The 27,010-nt window shown below is 39.2% G+C and overlaps 3 long non-coding RNA genes across 4 annotated transcripts in view; 2 read left to right on the top strand and 1 right to left on the bottom strand.

Moving 5' to 3' along the window:
* Positions 1–26,638, bottom strand: part of LOC123640732 — a 28,689-nt gene extending 2,051 nt beyond the window's left edge. The window contains exons 1-2 of one of the 2 annotated variants that reach the window (XR_006736033.1): positions 26,530–26,638; positions 4,944–5,078 (exon numbers count right to left, since the gene is read on the bottom strand). This is a non-coding gene — a long non-coding RNA (uncharacterized LOC123640732). The remainder of the gene's footprint in view (positions 1–4,943; positions 5,079–26,529) is intronic. The other variant, XR_006736032.1, reaches the window with a different exon arrangement.
* Positions 365–3,018, top strand: LOC123640734. The gene is made up of 2 exons (XR_006736038.1): positions 365–1,155; positions 2,365–3,018. It is a non-coding gene; the product is annotated as an uncharacterized LOC123640734 (long non-coding RNA).
* On the top strand, positions 3,118–6,312 carry LOC123640735. Its single transcript, XR_006736039.1, has 2 exons — positions 3,118–3,194; positions 5,739–6,312. It is a non-coding gene; the product is annotated as an uncharacterized LOC123640735 (long non-coding RNA).
* Positions 26,639–27,010: the final 372 nt, after the last annotated feature.

Raw genomic sequence — 27,010 nt, 5'->3', positions numbered from 1 at the left:
GAAAAACCTAGGAAATCTCAAGAAATATGAGGCCATATTTTTAGCACTTCACAAAACTGGCATAAGAAGAGCATTAGAGCCATAAATCTAGTAAAAGGATTCAGACCCACTTCTACCTGCTACAAATTTGGGAAAACAGATTTTCACACCAGAATGACAACAGGAAGGACTGCAGCTCACAGGACAGAGTGACACCCTTAGATGAAGGCATGTCAGAAAGATATGCCTGCAAAACAGAAGAAAACCAGGATCCACTGTTTCAAGAAATGAGAAAAGACATTAAGAAAATGATATAATAGGAATGCTGTAAATCAGAATTAGAAAAACTCAGGAATGGGTTAAACATTTGAAGTAAATGGAAATCACTTCAGAAGTGAAGTCTAAACTAGAAGCTACACAAGAGTGATTATACAGCAGATAATATCAGATAAACATAAGTTGCAAAGAATGAAAAAATTAAAAATCAAAAAGAAAAAAGATGAAAAGAATTCAATTGAAAATTACAAACAGAAGACAGGAAAAGAAGACTGAACACACTAAGACAGGCCTCAAATAATATAAACTAAATATATATAATAGTAATATAATCTTAACTATATATAATATAATTTTGTTTCTTATTCTCAGATAGCTGTGTATATAATGTTGCATAAAATATTGACTAATTATATGATATTCTAAAATTTTATTGTTCATGATATCCACAATTCTCACCATGTCAGAGAGGAGGTAAGATTTTAGATAGAAGAGATACATAAAACCCAGTAGCCATAAATTTCAATGGAAAATATCAGTATGAATTAATGAGGTGTTTTTATCTTTTAAAAGTATATTGATTTCCTAACTCTGTCCATTCCAAGGCCTAGAGAGACAACACAGTAGCAACTCGGAGTGGCCAGAAAGTACTCTTGAAATACAATTTCAAACTAAAAGAAACCGGAGCCCTTGGAAGAAAGCAGTGGTTTAGGATGTGTACAAAATGGGCCTTAAACCCTGTCACCCGAGAAAGCAGGAACAAACTTTGGGATCCAACACAGAGGCCCCCACTGGTCAAAGATGGGAAAACCTCAGCATCAGAAAGGATTTTGTCAAAAAATGACAACTAAAAGAAAAAACCTAGCTGGTTACCACTGAAGGATGCTATTTTGAAAACTGGTAAGTACATAAAGAGAAGGAATTAAACACTTCTCCTACTTTTCCCATGTGAACCATACCACAGCATAACCAAATAGCAGATAATGGGAAGCCTATGTCCTTACAGAGGCATTCCAGTTAGCAAAGGAAAGAAAATTAGATTACCACCATTTTGCAATTCTTAATGAATTACTGGATCTAGCATCAATAGCTACATATATCACAAAACGAGATAACTGACATGTGTGCCTCCTGAAAACACAACTTTCCGCAGCCTGTGCAACAGCCTCGACCCACCCCACAGCCTCTGGACCAACCATCAATTTCCGGGAAATACAGAGGACTGAGGAGCAGGTCAAACTGGACCACAGAGCTGCGATCCTCAAAAGCCAGACTATGAGAAACCAAATGACCCAGTTTCCCCAATCAATAAATCCCAAATGAAAGCCACAACAAAAAAGATGGATGAGAAATCCACAGATCAAAACAGAAACAAGCAGAATGAAGCCATTATACCAAAGTAAATGATAATGTTTAGGATGCAGGATAGCCTAAGAGGGAGTCACACCAACTCCCATAACTTTGAATGCATGACTAAAACTATGTAGCTTTCAATTTTTTTTAAAATGGAGTCACCAGTCAAAATAAAGAGTGAAACTTAATGACTACATATGCAATCCTAACAATAATTCTTCTGCAGCCTTCTGTAACTTCAGCCATTTCTAAAGTTTAAAAGACACCTCTATGTTGAGACTTACCTGTAAATAAGCAAAACAACCTGACCTAAAATGAATCCAAGGCTTGAGAGTACAGAATAGGCATATCAGGCTTTACAGCAAAAGATCAGAGTGCCTGTCCTCGTCCCACGCCACTTCCTAACTGACCTCAGGCAAGCGCAACAGGCAAGAAAGTTGACGTTAACCAAGAAGCAAAGGCACTGGGTCAGGCAGTTCTCTGCACAGTCCCCCCTGGAGCCAACTGTCCAGCAGGGAAATAGTTACGACTGTGACTGATGTTGGGGAAAAAAGCACAGAACGCTGAGACGTGAGCCACTGCGATGGGGGGAAATATGACACAGCTCTCAGAGGGGACGAGGCAGAGGACACACGGGGAACCCCTCCTGAGCACTTAACCTCCGATTTTCTTCCTTTCTTTTCATCTATCTTTAGATGACACTAATAAAACTAAGACTATTTACTAGGTAAAATAAATTTATTGATATTTAATTAGGAACTATGGACCTCACAACATGAAGGAAAATAAGCCTTGGCATCATTTAAGGCTATACCGATGAAGCAAGGAGAGAAAGGAACACTTAACGACAAGCCGCGATACAAAAGGAGAAGGTGTGTGCAATCCTGTTTAACAACCTTCGCATCTTTTGTCACAGTTTAACTTGCGCACACACGTACACACATAAGTGTTGCGATAATCCAACAGACGTCTGCACCCGGCACTGTGGGGTTAATTCTCTGACTCCCACACAGCAGGTGGTCACAATCTAACAGCAACATTCACTAGGAGAGTCTGACAGCTTCCTAGGGAACATCCCTAGAGCTTCTAGAAGGATGCTACACGTGAGATCTAGAAAGATGCTACACGTGAGAAAAATGAATAGTCTGAAAAACTGAAATGTTTCAGTCAAGCTTACATGATTTTAATTTTTAAAAACAAATCCAAAGAACAGTATTTTATTTCAGCGGTCTTCTATGAGCAATTTGATATACAAAAACTGTTTTCTTAAAAGTCTCAACCATAAGAAAATACTTTTTATTCTTTGAGATTTCTTTAAATGTTTTTATTATCAACATCACCTCTCTGTAATTTGTATTTAGCTACCACACCTCAAATTATTTGCTTTAATTAAAACTATAATAATTAAAACAATGTACTATTTATTTTATTCTTACTTTTCATACAGTATTATTTTGTTCCTTCCACTAACCTACAGGAGCTAAGAGTTGAACATGGTCAGTGTCAAAGTATTCTGAGGGTGAGTGTAGAGTCAGAGCCACACAGAGCCTGAACACTTTCTCCATCTTCTGTTCCTTCCCTTGCAGGTAATTTTATGATCTTCTTCACCAGAATACAGGGAAGGGACAAAAATATATGGAATTCAATTTTGTTACTTATTAACAAAAGCCAACAAAAAGTGTTTAAGTGAGCTTTTGTAAATTATCTGTTTCCATTTTTACAAATAGCATTTAAAGAATATGGAGAAATAGGTATAAAGAAATTTTATCTAAATTAACAGCAACAACAAAAAAACCAACCTCCAAACATTTAAAAAGATAAATTTGACTTTTTTTTTTTGGAGACAGAGTCTCACTCTGCTGCCCGGGCTAGAGTGCCATGGCATCAGCCTAGCTCACAGCAACCTCAAACTCCTGGGCTCAAACAATCCTCCTGCCTCAGCCTCCCGAGTAGCTGGGACTACAGGCATGCGCCGCCGTGTCCAGCTAATTTTTTCTATATATATATTTAGCTGTCCATATAATTTCTTTCTATTTTTAGTAGAGACAGGTCTTGCTCTTGCTGAGGCTGGTCTCAAACTCCTGAGCTCAAACAATCTGCCCACCTCGGCCTCCCAGAGTGCTAGGATAAATTTGGCTTTATTCCTTTAAAAATACCCAGAGAAACAAAATAAAACCAAGTTCTTATTTTAAGACATCCTTATAATTAGTATATAACAAGTAAATAGAAGAGTCATGAATTAGTTTGATTTTTTTTTTTTTTGTATCCTGAATCTTTGTGTACCAATATAAATAGCATTACAAACTGGGGTGGGGAGGAAATTTCTTTTTAAAAACTGAGTGGTTTGGCCAGGCGCAGTGGCTCATGCCTGTAATCCCAGCACTCTGGGAGGCCAAGGCGAGTGGATTGTTTGAGCTCAGGAGTTCGAGACCAGCCTGAGCAAGAGCGAGACCCGTCTCTACTAAAATAGAAGGAAATCATATGGACAGCTAAAAATATATATAGAAAAATTAGCCGGGCATGGTGCTGCATGCCTGTAGTCCCAGCTACTTGGGAGGCTGAGGCAGAAGGATTGCTTTGAGCCCAGGAGTTTGAGGTTGCTGTGAGCTAGGCTGATGCCACGGCACTCTAGCCTGGGCAGCAGAGTGAGACTCTGTCTCAAAAAACAAAAAAACCAAAACCGAGTGGTTTATTTAATAATTTCTAAAATATAGAATGAAATTGTTAAAAATGCTGTCAGTGGGCTATGACCTAATACAATTTTGCTTTGTTTTCTTTTGAGGGTCTTTGAGGGGCTCTGTGGCCCCGGTTAGAGTACAGTGCCATCATCATAGCTCACTGCAGCCTCCAACTCCCGGGCTAAGGTGATATCCTCCTGCCTCAGCCTCCCAAAGTGCTAGTATTACAAGCGTGAGCACACAGCCAAGATGTTATTTACTTACTGCACATACCATGCTTGTCCTGTATTACAATGAGTAATGAACAGTATACTATTTTTAGACAGCTTCACTACATAAAAGCAAATGATTAACTAAAATCCATTTTAATAAAAGACCTAAAGTTACCAAGAGTTAAAAATTCTGATAACTGCAAAACTATTATAAATAGTACATACTGATATTTTACTTATCTAATATTTATTTTATAAACACAAGTTGCTTGTGTATGTTTCTATATTTGTTTTTCTAACAACTATATACTCCTGCAAAGAAAGTGACTTCAGTCCTTTGTAATATATGTTGATTAGCATAATAAAGTATTTTTGGACTTTTCCCCCAAGATCTCACATGAAATTTTACAAGGATTTTTTTGTTTGTTTGTTTAAATTTACTTACTTGGTAATACGGTCAATGTTGGCAATTTGCTTCTGGTTCTGTATAATCTCAATGGCTGCCCAAAGATGCTGGATAGCTTTTGTATCCGCCTGTCATCTTTTTGTTAAACGTGCCATGAGCTGTTTACTTCTTTAGCTGTAGTAATACATAAAAACATAAGGGAAAAAAAGATTACAAATTGAATTATTATTAACACAAGTGAGTAACATCATCAGTGCCTCTTGACTACTGATCATACCAAGGTAGCAGGTAGCTCTGCCAACTTTCTGCCTCATTCCCTACCATCCACCTCACCACTTTCTTCATACAAGTTACCATTTGCTTCGTTACTTCATAAAAAGTGAGAGTCTAAAAATGAAAGGGTTAAGGTTTTCCCAAGGAGAACAAATGGCTACCTTATGCCAACATGTTTTTTTAAATAAAGTTTTATTCTAATGCACAGAAATATTACAAGACAACATTTATCAATAATGCATTGTTTGTAATTTGATCAATAGAAAATGGAATTTAAATGCCCTAATTGTTTGTACTTTGGTTTATTATAATCATGGCTTAAAAAACCCAATTGTATATGCATATATTGATAAATGAAAGCATTTCAATAAAATAAAACCATGAACAGAAAATGCAAAGAGTATTAATAGTTACTTCTGGGGTAAGATGGGAAAAGCTGGCAAACAGGATACCAGAGGGCCACAAATTATTAGGAACAATCATATTCTTGAATAGATGTTAGTTTCAGGGGTATTTATTACATTATTAAGAAACAACATTGCTATTTTATTCAAATTTCAGTATTCTGGATTAACAGAAGAACATAGTCACCCGACCTCCAGATGATTTTCCACCTGTGTCTGGCAAGACTGGGGAAAACCCTGGGGCTACACTCGGGTGTCTGATGACTGAGGGTTTCACAGAAGAGGCCTCTCCTGACTCAGCTTGGAGGGACTCATCTGTTAGGAACAGCATGAGCCTAGGAAACCTTCATCACGAACCTTGTGTTAGATCATGAGCCCCAGCATTTGGGAACAACTGAAACATATCTCTAAATCTTACAGATTATAATACTGTTTAAATTCTAGGCCTTAAAAATACAGTAAACATTAAAGCTTCTGGGATTCCTAAAATCTCCTTGCCCGGACCTTTCCCGTCCCATAAGGGAAGAAAATGAGCGAGGGAAGCTCATTCTCAGCACTTCACTGTATTCCATGATTGCAACTGAGCCCTGTGAATCTCCTCTTTCCCCACCTCCACACTTCCTTTCACAGCCCCCTCAGTCCTCCCTTTCCTTGACAAACCCAAGTAAACCCCACAGTTCAACCAACTGTAGATCAAAAATATTTGAGAAAAAAATTGTATCTGTACTGGACATGTACAGACTTTCTTCTCTTGTCATTATTCCCTAAACCATGTAACAACTATTTGCATAACATTTACATTGCATTAGGTATTATAGGTATTATAAGTAATCTAGATATGATTTAAAGTAGATAAGAGGATGTGCATAGGTTATATGCAAATACTACACCATTTTATATCAGGGACTTGAGCATCCATGGATTTTGGTACCTATAGGAGGTCCTGGACCGAATCCCCCACTAAGGAACAAGGGACAAATGTATATGTATGTATGTATGTATACATGCACACACATACATACATATACACATAAACGCAAAGATGAGTATACCAGCAGCAATGAGCATACCAGACATCCAGACTTTGGTTTCTAAATACTATTCTCCTCAAAAGGAACCAGAGAAACGGCTAATTTCAGGGCTCAGGCAGGGAAAGTATTGAATAAGCCTAGAACATCATGTGCCATAAAGTATGGAAATTCCCAAAAGATCATGGAGATATGTCAAAATGACACTGGAGCTAACCAAGGGGCTCCCACTGGCTAAATCTGGGACAATTTGAACATCAAAGAAATGATATAATGAGAGCAATTGTCTATAACCCATTGAATAAAATAGGAACCTAGGAGCCCATACTGATATCAATTAATAAATAAATGGGGGGTGGATACAGAGGCAGGAAAGCTTTCCCTTACAATACAAGGTCAACTAATAAATGTAGAACGATGATGGAAGGGATGATTACCATTTGGTAACCCTTATAATAATTGTTTTGGTCAAGGAGCAAAACTGGATACTAATATAAATGGGTGAAAGTGTGATCAGGAACAGGATTTTTACATAGTCTCAAAATATCTCCAGACAATATTTATTCATTAACTTTCCATTGCAAAGTCTGGCAGATATCATCTTACCAAATGATAAAAGTAAATGTCATCAGCAATGGGACAAATCAACATCATGTGCCTTCTGATAGGATGCATTGAGAAGAACACAGCATCACTTCTGTGGTATTCCTGCCAAAAATGTATGTCCTGAGTACATTGGTGGTATAGTGGTGAGCACAGCTGCCTTTCAAAATGCATGTCCTAAATCCAGTCATGAGGAAACATCAGGCAAACACATACTGATAGACATTCTGCAAAGTAATTGGCCTGTCCTCTCCAAAATATCAAGGTCATGAAAGGAAGGAGAGACTCAGAACTGTTCAAGATAGAAGGAAACTAATGAGACATGACAGTTAAATGCAACATGTGATCCTATATTGGATCCTGGATCTATAAAAGACTTTATTGGAGAAAATCAGTAAAATTTGAATGAGGTTTGTGGATTAGAATGTGCTATTGTATTAATTTCCTGATTTTGATGGGCATAATGTGATTCATGTAGAAAAGTGTCTCTATTTTTTAGGAAACAGACATTGAAGTATTGAGGGGTCCTGTGACATCATATCTGTGACTTACTGTCAAATGGTTCCAAAAAAAATGACTTGTATCTACAGAGAAAGAGAGAGTGATAAGGCAGATATGGTAAATTTCTAACAACTGGGAAATCAGGCTGAGGGAACACAGGATATCTTTGTACTGTTCTTGAAACTGTTTTGAAGAGTTTAATTATTTCCACTTTAACAGTTTTGAAATATTTTTAATAACCCTATTGTAACATCCCCTTCAGCAATTTAATTCAAGATCAGTATAAAATAAGAGCATGAAGCTAATAAGAAATAAGTCATGCACAAAGGAAGAGAATTTATAAAGATAAATAGATAAGAGTTACTAAATATATTAAGACCTATGAATCTTGGATGCTATTTTTTAATTACATACTAAATTTTACTGTTAAAGAGCCATGGGGGGCCAGAAAAGTCCTAAGAGGTCTTTTCTTCATATATTTTTATATTAGGATCAAGAATAAAGTACAATGATCCCAAGAGGATTATGTATCAGAGAGTTCTTCTGGAGTTAACTCATATAAGGTTTTTATTTTATTTCGTCATAAAACAAGTCAAGCAAAAAAAAGCCTAGCTCTCTTTTTCTGCTGTGACAATGTGTCTGGTTGTCATCTGTGGCATATGTATCACACTCTGTAAACCTGTATCTTGCTCTTGCCCTATAATCCTATCTTTCTCTCCTCAATAAACCTCATTTCCATGCTTGCCTTACAAAAAAAAAAAAAAAAAAAAAAAGCCTAGAGAAAACATCACCAGGACTTAATTTTGGACGGGGAACGAGGGAGAGGCAAGTCTCAAGGACAAAGCTTCCATTTCTGGCTTACACGGGGTACTGAAGTAAGGACTGTGGGATGAAGACTAAGTTTGCAGAAGGCAGTGATGTGTGCGTGTGTGTGCTGAGTTCAGTTTGGGGCAGACCAAGTTCAGATGCCTTTTAGAAATCCAAGGGAAGATGCCAAGCAGCTATGTGGAGATACAGCTGGGGAGTTCAGGAGAGCACATGCTGAAGATCTGTGAGACACCCAAGAATAGTAACCAAAACCATAACTGCAGATTTGACTTCCCTAGGATAGAATATGGCAGAAAGAGACCTAGGCCCCAAGAACTAAGAGCAAATCCAGGGGAGCTATCCTATAGAAATCCAGTGAAGATAGGGTTTCAAAAAGTGCAGAGTATCACTGAAAAGTCAAAAAGCAAAAGGAACTGAAAAGTCCACTAGATTTAGCAAACTGTTGGTCACTGGTGACTTTAGCAAGAGTAATATTATTTTGTTGAAATAATATTGTTCCAAATCAGATCAGGGTGGGTGAAGGAGTGAGTGACAGGTGGCGAAACTGAAACAGAAATAAGAGCTCTTCCCAGAAGACAGACTGAACAAAGGGAGGAGGCAGATGGGAAAGGACCTGGAAAGAGATGAAAAGGCACAGGAAGGTCTATGGTTATGCAAATTTTATCCTCATTTTAATTCAAATACGTACATATGATTTTTCAAAAATCAAACAATCCCAAACCCTGTACCTCTATTGCTGCTACCCTACGGCAATCCCTGCCCTCTATTTTAGTTTTGTTTTTTGGTACTTACCTCTGTATTTATAAGCCCTACCCTTACCTACTGACGTCCTACCTCAAGTCAATTAATCTCTTCCACATACACCCACCCCCAACAAAAATGCACATACACTATCCTTCCTCTTATCTTCTCAATAAAGTCATACCCGACTTTCTAATTAAACCAGCATTCACTGTTTTTATTTATCATTTATTTATTTATTTATTTATTGACAGAGTCTCGCTTTGTTGCCCGGGCTAGAGTGAGTGCCCTGGCGTCAGCCTAGCTCACAGCAATCTCCAACTCCTGGGCTTAAGCGATCCTACTGCCTCAGCCTCCCGAGCAGCTGGGACTACAGGCATGCGCCACCATGCCCAGCTAATTTTTATATATATACTTTTAGTTGGCCAGATCATTTATTTCTATTTTTAGTAGAGATGGGGGTCTCGCTCTTGCTCAGGCCGGTCTCGAACTCCTGACCTTGAGTGATCCACCTGCCTCGGCCTCCCAGAGGGCTGGGATTACAGGCGTGAGCCACCGCGCCCGGCCCAGCATTCACTGTTTTAATTACCAGGACTACGTGCTGACACTCACAACTGCTCTGAACCCTTATCGCATCTCCAGTGCTCCAAGACCCAGTCAAGACATTTCCCCAGACACAGAGCAGGGCAACTGTGGGCTCATCTCCTCTATTTACTTCCTCTCGGGACTGCAGTCTTATACTGCCTATTGCCCAGTGCCAGAAAACAATAGCCTCGTGTATTTTACCCAGTTTCATCATGGAGGGTAGGAATGTAAGTCCATTAGCAGTTGCTCTGCCATGGCCAGAAGTAGAAGTCTAGACTGTCTCCTAGTACCCCTGTTTCTAGAAGGGCATCACCCACTTTCAAGACAGTCTAAATGAGAACTGTTCTCATTTGCCCTTGTCAGAAAACACACCTCAAGGCTTTTGCAGTATAGAAAAAGGTAGCGAGCTGGCTGCAGGTGCTAGGGAAGGACTCTGCACATGTAACTACCACAGACTGGGAGAAATCACCCCATTCTCAGCCCCTTCACTTCCCCACCCCCAGAGGGACCTGGTGCCTCTAATTCTTGAGATTTCCATGGTTTTGAGGCTCAAACTGGCATGTTCCTTGACCTTCCCTCTCAGGCACTTACCTTTCCTGCTAAATCAAAAGACACTTCCACCACTTTCTTTCCAGTTTCCAAAATGTCATCTTTTCTACACTCTAGTCTATCTCATTCTTTTTGTCTCTATATATGGATTCACACACACACACACACACACACACACACACACACACACACCCCAACACTCATTTCAATAGGGTTTCAGGAAAGAATGCACATTCAGTTAATCATGTTTCAACAAAGGATTCATTTCAAATACTAAAGGCTTCAAAATGCTTGAGATCCTATAAAAAGATTCAGTTGAGAGGATGAGGTTGACTATATAAGAGAGGAAAGACATACATAAACTTTTTTTAAAGCCAGAAGATCAAATTCAAGCCAGAGAAAACATAGTTTTTAATAAGAACAAAAAAAGTATATCACATGCAAATTAATAACTTTGGCCATATTTGAAAAAATTTATTAATATTTATAAATCTAAAGAATCCTAAGGAAAATAATTATCTTCTCCTAAATAGAAATTCAGGAATATGCCATAAAATTATTGAAATCAATATAAAAGAATAGTGAAAAGAAAGTATTCAATTTTCTCCTGCTTAATCATAAAGAGTGGAGAACTATAAAGGGCTTCTCTGTTAGCCTCAAGTATTTGATGCATAAAAATGTCCTCTGTACCTATACAACCTGCACTGTACCTGCCAGAGCACAGCACAGTTCCCATAAGAGTTAGTTTGTTTTGACACTTTCTTTACATTCTGTGGGACAGAGACCCTACACCATTCAGCATGGGATCCAAGCTTAACATGGAAAAGTCTGAATTTAATAATTCCAAAACACTGTACAACACTGTATCCTGGGGAAGCAAATAAATCTATATAAACAGAAATTTTGGGTGCAGATTGCATAATTCAAATTTTTGCTTTCTTTCTTTTTTTTTGAAACAGAGTCTCACTATGTGGCCTGGGCCAGTGTACAGTGGTGTCATCACAGCCCACTGCAACCTCAGACTACTGGCCTCCAGCGATTCTCCTGCCCCAGCCTCCTGAGTCGCTGGGACTACAGGCGTGTACCACTACACCTGGCTAATTTTTCTATTTTTTGTAGAGACAGGATCTCGCTCTTTCTCAGGATGGTCTTGAACTCCTGGCCTCAAACAATTCTCCCACCTCAGCCTCCCAGAGTGCAAAGATTACAGGTGTGAGCCAAATTTTTGCATTCTGAACATGTCAAAAACACTATCACATACAAAAATGACCTAAAGCAGTTTGCTGTCTACACATTTCTCCATAAAAATGGAAGTCTACAAAAAATCATAAATTATGGAAGAGATTTGAGTTGTAATAGCTTATCAACAATTTACTACATTAAAAAGATGAGTATATCACGTTAATCTAAAAATTTTAGAACTACATTATGAAACCTAGGCTGTTAGTTTCTCTACTTGCTATAAATTATTTTGGTTTTATCCAAAGTGGGTTATGTGTCCAAACCTAACAAATATTAAGTTACAAACTTCCTCCATTAAAAACTCTAATATTTTACACTTCTAATAGAAAGCAGCCTATAAGTATATAAAGCTAAAATTTCAAAATGTAAAAAATTCTTTATTCACAGGAAGGAAAAACTCTTTCATAAGGAAGAATGTCATTTACAAGCAAAAGGGAGTAATAATTATTAGTGACTATTCATTTCTGCAGGGACAGAAAGAACTAGAAGGAAGTTAAAAGGTGTTTTTTTTTTACATCTTGTCATGTAAAATTATGATTAAATATAACATAAATATCTCCCTATTCAGCAAAGATAAACAAGTATTCTCATAAAAATATAGCTAAGAGCTGAAAATAGTTGCTGTTAGACAACACTACTAATTTTGCATCATTTTGCACTCCACGTTGTTGGGCCAGCGAAGTTTTTTACCAGTGATCTAAATCAATACTGCAATTGGAAGTTTATGGAATTATAAGCATAATACATTGTATTTTTGCGATAACTTTCTGGTTTGTATTGATTAATGATGGTCATTTCTAAAGACTTTTCCTAAAATGTTTTTGAATACTTAAAAAATAACTATTACTATCAAAGAAAATTACTCTCAGTTGTCTATAGCAATTCATAACAAAAGCACACCTAATTTTGTTTAATGGACATTAAAGAAAATAGGAAAAGGGCCCAGTTCTATTAAAGTGCGTATTCCCGTTAGTGGGAAGTGTAAAATTTTGCTTATTTCAAAAATTAACCTAGAATCATTCATCCAATGTTTTTGAGCACCTACTATTTGCTAAGCACTGCTCTAGGTACTCAGGATATAGTGGTGAATGATTCAGAAAGGTTCCTATACTTATATGGCTTAGTGTTAATATTTGAGGCTATTGGGGGAACAGACAATAAATGTGAAAACAAAAAGATGATTTCAGATAGTGACAAGTCCTGTGAAAAAAAGAAAAGAAAAGGAAAAAAACAGCAGGCAATGGGGAGTGCCACTTTAGATTGGGTGGTCAAGGTTGCTGTGGTGGTCATCAGTGTTGTTCACTAAATACTTCTAGTTGTCCTAAGCAACAGCAGTATTGCACTTGTAAAGGAAAATCAAAACCTCAGGACCCTCCAACTCCTTATGCCAAAAGGGAAGGTCAAGCCCAGATGCTGAGTCATGCAACGCCCTCTTGCAAATGAATAGCTGTTACTAACACTGCTGGCCAGATTGCCACAGAAAGGTAAAGGGCTTCAGGCATCTACATGGACAGTTCCCACAGATCATCCATAAGGACACTGTTTGCTGGCCGCCCATCAATGAGGACATGCAAATTGTAACTTCCAGGTCTGCAGGCTAACTCTAGCTCCTAAAACTAAAGTCCACTTTGATTCCACACTAATAATGTGGATTACAAGTTTATCTTCCCAAGTGCAGAACAGAGACAAGACCATTCTTTCTTCCAGCTACCCAGGGACATCTGCATAACTGATTCTTCCTTTACTCCCTTTTCTCTTCAAACATTTACCTAATCTTGTGTAAAATGAAGATTTCCTGGCACTAACACAAGAATGTCACCATTTGCATCATGGCCCACCCTCTCCCCTTTTTTCTTTCTATATGCCCTCACTCTTTAAATACTGAGTTTCCAAATCCCTCTTCAGATAGCACAGGTGCTTCTGTGGTTTGTCCTTGAACTTTGGCTTCGTAACCCTCCACTGATTGAGATCTTTGCCTGGCCACCTATTTGGGTTGTCACACTTCCCCACAACCCTAAAAAAGTGATTTATGACACTTGGCATTTGAAGATTCATGAATCTTACTCTGATTTGCTACGCTTTTTCTATATACCACGGGCAATGGCAATGCCCCAATGGTGGCTGCTGTCAGCCTCCTACCAGAATGAGGACCATTCGAGGCAGAGCTCCCACTAACCCATGATGGATGGGTAGAATGAGCATGACCCATTTTTTGAACCACTGAGGTTTGAGGTTGCTTGTTTTGGAGCACAACCTAACCAATCCTGCCTATCATAGAAAGTTAGGGAGATCATAAATGAAGTAAAACTTAAATGATGAAAAAGAGCTAGACACACCAAGGGGAAAACACATGCAAAGACATAACTGAGAAAGGACAGTGGCGGGAGTGTGGCGAATAAGGAGAATCAGTATGAAGGAGGTGGAGAACTGTACTCAGATCAGGCCATGCAGGATTGAAGACAGACTGTGGGCAGCTTGGGCTTAATACCATTTTGATAGGTGAGCAAGGTGGGGATTTTAAGCTGGAGTGGGTGGGATGGGCATCGGGGGGCTTTTAAGGGAAAAGCTACCTAATGAATCGTGAACAGGTAAAGTCCCTTTCTACCACCAAATTCCAGTTGCCTGATCTCAGGCGCAGACAAGAGACCAAACAGCACCTTTCTGGAGAAATTAAATGATCCCAGAGAAAGAATTTTCAGACACTGACATTTGAAGGAACCTAAAGAAAAAGCCATCTGACCACCTGACATCCCAACAGTAAAACCCACACAAAGAATGTCCAACTAGCTTCCCAATGTCTCACTCATAAATACAAACAGACAGCCAGGAATCACCAGACATTTGAGACCAGCTTCTCCACAAAAGAGAGAAAGAGGCCACATGGAGCAAACAGAATAAATATAATTGATATCATGGAAAAGTAAGAAATGGAATCGCACGTATAAACCATAAATAGGATACTCTAAATAGAAATATTCAAAAAACTTTAAATATGATAAACAAATTCAGTAAAAGGGTTAGAAAATAAAATTGAGGCAATCTTACACAAAGTAGAAACAAAAGACAAGAAATACACAAATAGGAGATAAGAGAAAAAAACTTTGCGATACAATATCTGAATAACAAGAGTTACAGAATGAAAACGGGAAAAATTATTCAAGAAAAGTACCTACCAATGAAAAATAGGCATCTGCAAATGGACAAAGACCATGAAATGCCCAGCATATGAATGGAAGGAAGCGCAAAGCACATCCACCTGGAAAGTCAAACACTGGTGGTACGAAGAGGAGGTGAAAGGCTCCGCAGGGTGGGTGACAGGAGAGGTCATAAAACAAACTGGTATCAGATTTCTCAGTAGCAACCTGGAAGCTAGAAAATCATGGAGAATGCCTTTTACATTAAAAAAAAAAAAAAAAAACAAGTGGAAGATGAAGATGTGACTCAATTGCCACAATCACAGGATAAAACTTTAACACATGAGAAGTTGCTTCTTATGAATGAGCAAAGAAAGTGGTTTCTTGAAATAGAATCTACTCCTGGTGAAGATACAGTGAACATCATTTAAATGACAACAAAGGATTTAATAAATTTAATTGATAAAGCAGTAGCAGGGCTTGAGAAGACAGACTCCAGTTTTTTTTTTTGGAGACAGGGTCTTGCACTCTTTCCTGAGCTACAGTGTAGCAACATCATCATAGCTCACTGCAACCTCAAACTCCTGGGCTCAAGCCATCCTCCTGCCTTAGCCTGTTAAGTAGCTTAGACTACAGGCACATGCCACCCCACCCAGATAATTTTTCCATTTTTTATAGAGACAGGGTCTTGCTATGTGGCTGAGGCTGGTCTTAAACTCCTGACCTCAAGAGATCCTCCTGCTTCACCCTTTCCTATGACTCAAAATCCAGAAACAAAGCAAGCGAAAGGCTGAAAAATGGGACTACCACCACATACACACAAAAACACAAAAAAACCCCACAAAACCTAAAAACAAACAAGCAAAATTAAAACCTTTTACATGTCCAAAATACACCATAAACAAGGTAAAAATATGCATGACAAATGGGATAGGTAAAAGAAATTTTTGCAAATTAAATTATGAATTAAGGGTTAGTATCCTTGGTATGTTAAAAAAAAAAAAAAAAAAAAAAAAAGAAACCTCTAAAATTTCAGAAAAAGCCCCAAAAACCCAATGAAAAAAATGAGCAAAAGATACGGACAAACAGAAAACACAACATGAAAGGTCAAGTTATGGAAAGACAATTTCTCTTAGAGAAGACCAATTTCTAAACTACATCTAATATAGCATTTCTATTTAATACCTATCAGACTAGCAAAACTATAAACAGGGATTCTCATATAGCAGTGGTGGGAACAGAAAATGTCCCAATGTTTATGGAGGGGAATGTGGCAATAACCACCAAAATTACATATGCATTTTCTCTTTGACCCAGCAATCCCACTGGCAAAATCACAAAATGATATACATACATATTCATGTCTTGTGGCAGTATTTGTAATAGTAAATCCACAAGGAACTGGTGGAATACAGTGCAAGGCATCTACACAGTGGAATGCAAACAAACTAGAAAAAAGAGATCATATCATGTCAAAAGGCAACCAAAGAAAAAATTTAATGGATAAAATGGGCTACGTCAATATTAAAAACTTTTGTGCTTCAAAGGACACCATCAAGAAAGTGACAGCCACAGAATGGTCAAAAAGACCTGCAAATCCTACATCTGATAAAAGACTTCTACTCAAAACACATAAAAGGTTTTTACAATTCAATATAAAGACAACCCAACTAAAACATGGACAAACGATGTGAACAGACATTTATTCAAAGAAGATCAACAAACAGCCAATAAGCACAAGGATGCTCAACATCATTAGTCATTAGAGAAATGCAAATGAAAATCACAATGAGATGCCATTCCCAACCACCAGGGTAGCTATAGTCAGGAAATCCGGACAATAACAAGTGCTGACAAAGATGAGGAGAAACTGGTATTCTCACACATTGCTGGTAGGAATGTAAAATGGTACAGCTGCTTTCAAAAGCAGTTCAGCAGTTCCTCAAAAAGAAAACAGAGTTGACACGTGACCACAGCAATTCCACTTCTATATATATGCCCAAAAGAACTGAAAATATATGTCCACACAGAAACAGGTACATGTATATTCACAGCATTATTATTCATAATAGCCAAAAAGTGGGAAAAACTCAAATGTCCATCAACTGATGAATGGATAAACAAAATGTGTTACATCAGATGGAATATTATTGACACAATGAAACATTATTCGGCCATAAAAAGGAATGAAATAGTGATACATGCTACAACATGGATGAACCTTGAAAACGTTCTAAGTAAAAGAAACCAGACACAAAAGGCCATATATTATATGATTTCACACATATAAAATGTCCAGAATAGACAAATCCAGAGACAAATAGTAGAATAGTGAGTGCCAGGGGCTGGGGTGAGAAGAGAATGGGAGACGACTGATATTGCATCTGGGGTTTCTTTTGGGGGCAGTGAAAATGTTCTAAAATCAGATACTAGTAACAGCTGCAAAACCTTGTAAATATACTAGAAACCACTGAACTGTATATTTAAAGAAAAAAGTCACTGGAGCCAATTTACATGTCACTTTGTTCAAGTGGGGAGTCAGCAGAGGATTATTTTTGTAGCTTCTATTTAAAATTATCAATTTACAAAGAATTTTCAATGATTCCTGATTTTTCCATGTGTCTCCCCTTCCTTTGCGACTTTCCCCCACCCTCTAGGAAAGTTTTCATCATTGTTACTGTTACTATTAACTTTTAAAAGTATCTGTTATGGACATTTTTCAAGCACAAAAGCAGAGAGAATTATATAAGCCTTTTGTGCTACAGTAGTTCATTAACATGTGCCATGTATTTTAAATCTAAATTATTTTCCTGAAATTGCCAAGACTCAGGCCACAGCCTGAGGCATGGCTAATCACTCAAACCTGCCAGGATGGTGCTGGGCCAGTCATGTAACACTTTCAGGCTAACTTTGGGTGAATTCTGGCAAACTATTTCCTTCACTCACAATGACATTTCTCACATTTCCCCTTCACTATCTTTGAAGATAGGATGGGCAAGGTAACTAGTGACCATTACATCACCTAAGGAGCAGGGTTCCATAAAAAAGGAAGTGAAAGAGTGAAAACAATGCACGTCGTTAGACTGTTTCAGCTTTTGTCCTTTCTCACAATAAAGTGCCATTCTCCTAAGTGATATAATGTCTAGTTAAAGGGTAAGGCTTGATAAAGTATAAAATCCATCCCCATATACACTAAAACATACCCAGAATGTAGAGTACAAATATTTAAAATGTAAGGTAACTGAATATATTTAGTTATACTTTACTAGTGTGTTGCTCTTCCAAATGTAAATTATATTTTTAAAATAATAACCAGTTTACTGCCTTGAAGCAGTTCTCAGGCCACAGTGCAGGGACAGAGAATCCAAAAGGAGTCTGAGGACTGAGTTGCAGAGACAGAGACCAGAGACTGAAGTGGCCAATTTTCAGTTTAGCCTTTTTTCAGAGAATTCAGATTTTTCAAAGCCAATTATTTTCTATGATTAATACTTCAGATTCTTTTGCTTTCCTATTATTTACAATATTTAGGATAATTCTATGAAATGGTACCTACTTAAGAATACTGACTCACAATAGTATAGCCACCTAACATTTTCTACTCTGTTCAAGATCAAATTTTATAAAAATATTCTCTTTAAAATGTAATTCTAACAGCAGCAATTAAGAATATAATTCTTGACTGTATCTGATAATCTGAGACTGAGAAAATGATGTGTATTTAGAAAATTTGACTGAACACACTTTAAAAACACAGAACTTTGTGTGTTATCCCCGAGGCAAACTGAGAAGACAGAACACTAACACCACTGGGAATCCAGCCACCTGGGGAAGGGCCATGTCATGCAGTGGGAGAAGCAAATAAAGAATATGAACCAGACTCTGCTGAACACCCTGTCAACAGTGCCAGCCCAGGGAGGCTTCCCTGTCACTTCCCAGATGTCCCTCCTCCTTTAAAACCCATCTGCCATGCACCTTGACTTTGTGAAACTGGTGGAGAATTATGAACCTATATTAAAGAGGAATTAAAGAAACCTGTGGAAATTATCACAACTGTCTAGGTCCTAGGATCACTATGAAGCCTCAAAATGCTTGTATGAGAAATACAGTTAGTGAGGAGTGAACACAGATATTGTCCAGTAGTGGCTGAAGCCACAGTAAGTCTTGCAGCTCAAGGACTTCTTCCCAGGGCAAAGGAAGTAAGTCATAATCTTCTAGAGCTCAGCTGAAAGACTTTGAGTCTCCTCCTCTGGATGGCCATACCCGCTGAACAACCTGTAGGTGGAAATGCCACCCCCAATCTGAAGGGACAGGAAGAATCATCTGAAACCCAGACAAAGGCCAGGGAAAAGAGGGGGCTAGCCAGAGAGCAGGGCAGAGCCTGGAAAACTTTCTGAGGTTGTCTCATCATGGACTGCAGATGTGACCCCAAGATGGCTGGTCTGACTGCCCTAGGGAAAGGCTTTCAAGCTTTTCTGATTTTCGTACAGGATTATGAGGAATCCAGAGCACTGAGGGCAGAAGGGGCAGGAACACCACACTGCTGCTTTTCAGTCCAATTACTGGAATGCCCAGACATTCAAACTGGATGTCAGCCTATCTCCTGAATATTACCTACCTCAAGATATGGTACGTATTTGCCTGTGATTATAGCTATATCTGAGCCCATCAGGGAACATCAGTCAATGATACTTTTGCTATCCATCTTACCTAGCAACACAGTAGCATTTCTGAGGAAGCTGAAAAGACTTAAGGCTTTCTTCCAGGATGCACTTATTTTTCAGGTTGTGTTTTTTTCCCCCAGGTTGCTTTGATTATCGTCTTTTTTTCCCTAGGAAACTTAATTGATCTGATTCTTGAAAGAGAATTTCTGAGATTTAGAGCTAAAGGTCCCAGGGTACACCATTTTCTATAATCTATTCCAAAAAGAAATATTTAAAAAGAAAGCATGAATACCACTTAGAAAAATAAAAAATTTGAAATGTAAACATTTAAAAAAGTGTAACTTTTTTTTTTTTTTGAGACAGAGTGTCACTTTGTTGCCCAGGCTAGAGTGAGTGCCGTGGCGTCAGCCTAGCTCACAGCAACCTCAAACTCCTGGGCTTAAGCGATCCTACTGCCTCAGCCTCCCGAGTAGCTGGGACTACAGGCATGTGCCACCATGCCCAGCTAATTTTTTCTATATATATTTTTAGTTGTCCAGATAGTTTATTTCTATTTTTAGTAGAGACGGGGTCTCACTCAGGCTGGTCTCGAACTCCTGACCTCGAGCGATCCACCCGCCTCGGCCTCCCAGAGGGCTAGGATTACAGGTGTGAGCCACCGCGCCCGGCCTAAAAAAGTGTAACTTTTAAAACTTAGAGCTTAGATCCATCCCCAGAGATTCTGGTTTAATGTTTTTATAAAACAAAATTTAAAAAGCAATTTAGATGCTTACTCATGATTGAGAACCAGCATGCTAAATATTGTTTCTTCCTAATGTGACTTGTGTAGCACTGTCACCTAAAATCCCAAAGAATTCATTTAAAACAATACGGTACAAATACTACTGTAACTAAGGCTTACAATAGTACATTTTTAATCAGCATTTGTCTAAAAATACAGATGAACCAAGAGAAAGTCCAACTTTATGTTAGAGTGCTGGTCGTTTGGCTTTTAAGTCACTTGAAAGTAACTGGGACTGGCCGGGCGTGGTGGCTCACACCTGTAATCCTAGGCCTCTGGGAGGCCGAGGTGGGTGGATTGTTCAAGGTCAGGAGTTCGAGACCAGCCTGAGTGAGACCTCGTCTCTACTAAGAATAGAAATAAAAATTATCTGGAAAACTAAAAATACATATAGAAAAAAAATTAGCCTGGCATGGTGGCACATGTCTGTAGCCCCAGCTCCTCGGGAGGCTAAAGCAGTAGGTTTGCTTGAGCCCAGGAGTTTGAGGTTGCTGTGAGCTAGGCTGATGCCAGGACACTGTAGCCAGGGCAACAGAGTGAGACTCTGTCTCAAAAAAAAAAGAAAGAAAGTTGCTTTTAAAAACCCGCAGGTGGTTAATACGGTAAAATCTCAAAGTTACAAATTAGAATAAATTTTAAATCATCAGTGGTAACACCTCACAAGTAATCTTAACTCAAATACAATGTATCTTACTTCAGATTCTGTTCCACAGTACCCTGGACTTACTCTCTTCTGTTACACTTTATTGTGCTTCCTTCAGTAATTGTGTTACTCTGAACTATAAACTCTGCAATGGCTAGAACTCTCTTATCTTGTTCACCTCAGCACCTAGCAAGTGTATGGCACATAGCAGAGTTCCAATAAATAACAATGTATTAATAAATGAAGTTAAGACATTAAAATTGCATATATTCTACTTGTACAAAAATGCAATTTTTAATATGATTTTATGAAACAGATTTAATTATGAAGCAACTTGAACTATAAAAGCATTTATTTAAAATAAAACTAGCTTACCTACTATACTTATTATTCGGTTTAAAAAATAAAACTTTGTGTACAAGTTTTCAGCAACACATTTTCCAACTAATGTATAAGATAATGTGATCTGGAAATATATCACTCTCATCCCTGAAGAACATATAGATAAGAGTCTATATGACTCCTTTAAAACTCTGATGCAACAGTATTCTATTACCCTCATCATTTCTCTTTTTAATTTTACACAAAGGTAGACAAACTTTTAGCCATTTATGGAGCAAACACTCTGGACAATTGCTGATGTTACCAACTTTAAGTGAAATCTGCCACATACCCAGTACAAATGTAACTTTCCAATGACTTAATAGTGTGAATAAATTACTTCAGTGTTTGCACATAAGGGTATTTCTACTGCTATCTGACCAAACACATTTAAAAGATCTTACCCTGCACCTTAATTGTGAAAATACATTCCAAGATGCTAAATTTCCCTTAAAAGAAACCTCAGTTAAAAATCAGAATACTACTCTGAAATAGAAAATATACAAAAAAGAAAGATTAACTAAATATCTAAATAATTTGTTGAATTGAGTTAAATATCTAATTTGCTAAATTTCCCTCCTAAAATATGAAATAGATTATACAAATACTAAAAAAATTCCAAATAATATTTGTTTTATAGACTATTTCTTTCCATTTGTAACTAATTTTGATATTAAACCTTGTATAGCATTTTCACAATACAAACTAAATAACTTTTTATGAATTTCCTACAGAAAAAACGTAACAGCAGGTACCTACACACACATAAGCTCTTTCTTGAAAGCAATAATTCATTTCTGTATATGTTTTAAAAATTAAAGTTAAGCCGTGATTACTCAAAAAGACTACTTTATTGAGGATTTAGATTTAGAGTCTTATCTCCCTCCCATTATCTTCATTTCTATCATTTACCTCTTATTCCAGGGATTCTCAAACTTTCATGTGACATGGATCACATTCTCTCTCAAAACATCTGATTCACCCACTTCTCTTCTGTGTGTGTGTTTTTCTGTTTGTCATGCGATGGGAGGGGATGAGGGGTGTGCTACTAGGAGGTGAACCTTCCATAACTTAAAGAAGGACTGCTATGCTTTTAAGATGATAATACGTAAGGGTTTTAAGTGAGATAATGTATGTAAATAATTGCACAGTGGCTGACATACAGTAGATGGACAATACATGATATTAATATATATCATTATAACTCATCTGTGTTATAAAATTGTAGACACCGAAACATTTCAAAAACCAAGACTACTGGGGGGCAAAACACTGATAACCTGCAGTGCAACCTCTGCACAGAGTCTCTGCACCAAAGCAGATTCACACTTGTTTTGAAATGTGACAGTGGTACTGCAAGTAACTAACTCAAAGTTATTACGTGACAGATACAGGTAGACAGTGAACTCAAATCAGTTACTTTTTACTTCTTGTGAAAATTCCTAGTAAAAATGTTGGTAAGGGATTAAGGATGATCAAATGAAGAGGTGACAAAGATTTTCTTTATTCAAAAAGTCTGTTTCAAACAAATATAAAACATATAACCTGAAACAATTACAGACAGGGTGACAGATGTGGGGGGAAATATGAATTTAAAACTAATGGTTAAAATAAGAACTCTCACAATGTGTATTTCAGATATTTGTATTATTCGTCAAAGATTGAGTCATGATAAAAAACATTAAAATTGCTTCAGGTAAACAAGCCCTCAGGAGTGTAAGGAATGCTTATTTTCCAACATTCTGAGATAACTACTGTGCAAAAGCAGAGATTCAGATGTATGCTATGAGAGTTAAATACAAATTAATAAGACAAGGCATATCGTATGTGAATATGTCACACCATAATTTCAGATCTCATCCCTTTCCACACTAGTTTAATTACTATTTTCCTGAATTAGATTTGACTCATAAACCAATTTGAGTACCTTCTATGTATATGACAGTCCATTTTCTTCTTCCTTCTATTCTTAATATGACTTATTAAAAAATAATAAGAGCACACTGGGAAAAGCAAAGCAGAAACAAAGCAAACTAAACACAGAAACTGTCTAACTTCTATCATAGGAAACAACAGTCAAGATCAATGATGAGGGCCGGGCGTGGTGGCTCACGCCTGTAATCCTAGCACTCTGGGAGGCCGAGGCGGGTGGATCGCTCGAGGTCAGGAGTTCGAGACCAGCCTGAGCGAGACCCCGTCTCTACTAAAAATAGAAATAAAAATTATCTGGACAACTAAAAATATATATACAAAAAATTAGCTGGGCATGGTGGCGCATGCCTGTAGTCCCAGCTACTTGGGAGGCTGAGGCAGTAGGATTGCTTGAGCCCAGGAGTTTGAGGTTGCTGTGAGCTAGGCTGACACCACGGCAGTCACTCTAGCCTGGGCAACAGAACAAGACTCTGTCTCAAAAAAAAAAAAAAAAAAGATCAATGATGAATGAGGTTTTAGATTATTTATGAATTTCATTTAAATCCATGCTGTGGGCACATGAGGTTTCAAAACCTAAGGTATATGGTACTTGAGCTCCAAATACTAAAACTACCATTTCTAATAGGCAACTTTTATACTGGCAGCTTTTAAAAAATAGTGATGGGCATGCATTACACATGTTCCTTCTCCTACTAGAATGAAGAAAAAACAAATTTAGAAAGAATTCTTAAGGTTAGACTGTCACTGGGAACACAAGACAGCCTATATCAGAACACAGTACGGAAATACCTTTATTGAGATTACAGGTTGAGGATCTGTGTTTCCTAAATCAACTTGAAAATAATGTATTGTAAGAAGGAGCTCAACTTGTGTTTACCTATCTTTGCTGTGCTCATTATGAGCCAGGCACTGTTTCAAGTGCTTTAAAAATGGTACCTCATCTAATCTTCACAATAACCCTATGAGTTTGCTGCAATTACTATCCCCCTTGTTTTTCATATAAGGAAACTGAGACAAGGCATGGCAAGTTAAAGTGATTTGCCCAAGGTCACTGTGCTAGTAAAGGACAGAGGAGAGATTCAAACCTGAGCTGTTGTGTCTCAAAGTCTGTGCTCTTCATCATTTTGCCATGCTACCTCTAATGACAAAGGAAAAATAAAAAAAGCCAAATGAACAAAAAAACCCTTATCACCCTGTAAAAAAAATTAAATAGTCAATCCAAGTTAAGGTTTGCAAACAGTGAAAAGTTTTTAACTATCAAGGATAAGACTATTTTCTCCATTTTTTTTTTTTTAAGACACAGCCTCTTTGCTTAAATGTAATGATGGTCTCTGTGTAGAATTCAATTGAAGGACAAGGAAGACAAAGACAATCTGACATCAGAGCATTAGGGCTTTAAGTAAGCAAGTTAGAGCAGCATTTCATAGTTCCATTACAAATGTTAAAATTCTTAGTTCGGTCCAATTAGTGTCTCAGTTAAGGTATGCCAAAGGGTATGAATGCCCGTATTATACATTATCTGAGCAACCCTAAAAAGAAAAAAGGGGGGGGTTACAAAAGGGTAAGAGTTCAAACAAACATATGTCATTTACTGAAGCATGCAAGATGATATCTATTCAAAGCACCAACATAACCACATCCGAGGAATGTTTAGTATGAACTAAAGAGCTAAATTTTAACATTTTAATTGATTTTTCTTTGTAAAGCTGGAAGGACATGTGTGCTTATTTAAATACCTCACACATGGTAATTGCAAAAATAAGGTGCCCAATTTAGAGAATGTAAAAGGGAGATTCAGTTTTCACATCAGCAATTTCTACAGAAAACAAAGACATTGTAAAATACAGAAATCCTCATAATCACATACTTAAATAAGAAAAATATTTTGATTCTGTCATAATTACAAACTATATCTTCTGATCTGATTCTGTATCCTGTTCATCTTATAAAGATGAGTCAACCAAAAATAACGACTGTAATGTAATCTGCATCAATTAGTCAAAGACAAGTAAAATAATATGCCTGTACAGAAAATCATATTTTATCTCCTGCCTGTACAAATCAGACATTCAGAAGAATTACAAATATGACCTTGCCTACCAGAAAGCACTCAAACCTTTAAACTTTTAAAGTACAACCAACATTCTCTCTCTGATAACTTCAAACCATTAATTAGAACCAATGACCCCAAAATCTGAAAAGTTTAAACGTTCCATTATTAGTAAGCTGATACTACTCTGCTTCTCAGTTTAAAAGTAAACAAGTAAACATTAATTTTCTGCCTGTGGAACTTTGTATACACTGTATGAGACAACCGGTAGCGCTTGCATACACAGCGTGACAAGGACAGTGTGTACACACAGTACAGAACGCTAGGTACTATGTACACACTGTATATGGCATTGGGTACTGTGTAATACTCTATATGACACTCCGTACTGCATACACAGCTTAAGGACAAGGATGCCATGTACACACAGCATGACTCTGAGTACACACCACATACAACCCCGCGTAGGACGCCGTGTAAAACACCAGGTGCTGTGCACACACCGCAAAGCGCCTCCACAGCCTGGCTCTGAAGAAAACCGCGAGGGAGAACAGAGCAAAGGATAGTTCGCGGCCCGGCCTCCCCCAAGGAGCCCCCTCGTCCCAGCGCGGCCCGGCAGCTTCTCCCCAGAGCTCCGGCGGGAGGAGGGCGGCGGACCCCACGGGACAGTCCCGGAGGCCCGCGAGGACCGGTTGAGGCAGCGGCGGCCTCATCTCCGGGGTCGCCCGCAGCCCCCGGGACAGGCACGGACCCCCGCCTGGCCTCGGCCCGACCCTGCACCGCGGCTCCCACCGCCCACGGCGCCCGGAGACTGCGAAGCGTCCTCTCCTCTCCGCCGTCCACACGCCGGGCCCGCGCTGCCACCAGCCCCACCGCACACGGTCCGAGGCCTGGCCGGGCAGGCGGCGCGGGGCCCGGCGGGCGTGCTCACGCGACTCCACGGCTTCCCGGCCTGACCAGGCCCCGCGCCGTCCTCCCGGGCCTCCGCCCCGCGCCGCCGAGCTTTCCCCACCATTATCCTCCGGCTCCGCCACCGCCACGCCCGGCCCTCCCTCCGGAGCCGCCAGTTCCCGCCGCCCGGCGCCTCTGGGGCCTGAGCCGGCGCCGGGCGGGCGCGGGGGGCGCCATGTTGGCTGCGCGCCCGCACTTCCTGTGTGTCTTGGCGAGCGGCGGCCGCGGCCAGGCGGGAAGTTCGGAGCTGTCGCCGGGAAAGTTGGCGTCCCCGCGGGCCGCCCGTCCCTGCCGCCGGGACGGGCTGTGCCCGCCGGAGCCCCGCGTGCTGCTCCTACCTCCGCTCCGTCCCGGCTCCCGCGCGCTGCCCGCAGCGCTTCAGCGCGTTCCCGCGCAGCCGCAGGCGCCCTCCGTCCGCACGCGCGCCGAGGGGCAGCCGGCTCCGCGGTCCAAGCGCCACTGGTTCTGCGGCCTCAAAACCGGCCACCTGCTTCTAGCATCTTTTTAATCCATCGTCAGGAGGAATTGCAGACAGGTGCTGCACTCCCGTTCTGTGCACAGGCAAACAGCACCTGGACAAGAACAGGACCAGCCCTTGCCAATTTGGCAAGAGCACCGCAAATTTGCGTTCCAAGTAGGTTGTCTGTCAGTCAGTCAGTCTGCATCTGACATCTAACGGGAGGAGATCCCGCACACCTGTGGTTTAAGAAAGTATCAGCGATAGGCATACTTTTATAATGCTCGCATATTTTCCCTCTTGTCTTTTCTCCCAGGAGTTTGGAAGGAAGACGTTTCGGCTAAGACGTCTTGCTCTCGTCA

This window comes from Lemur catta, chromosome 6 (assembly GCF_020740605.2).
Source record: "Lemur catta isolate mLemCat1 chromosome 6, mLemCat1.pri, whole genome shotgun sequence".
NCBI classification, from domain to species: Eukaryota; Metazoa; Chordata; class Mammalia; order Primates; family Lemuridae; genus Lemur; species Lemur catta.
The sequence above is the reverse complement of the archived record's forward strand: the minus strand, read 5'-3'. Positions and strand labels throughout refer to the sequence as shown.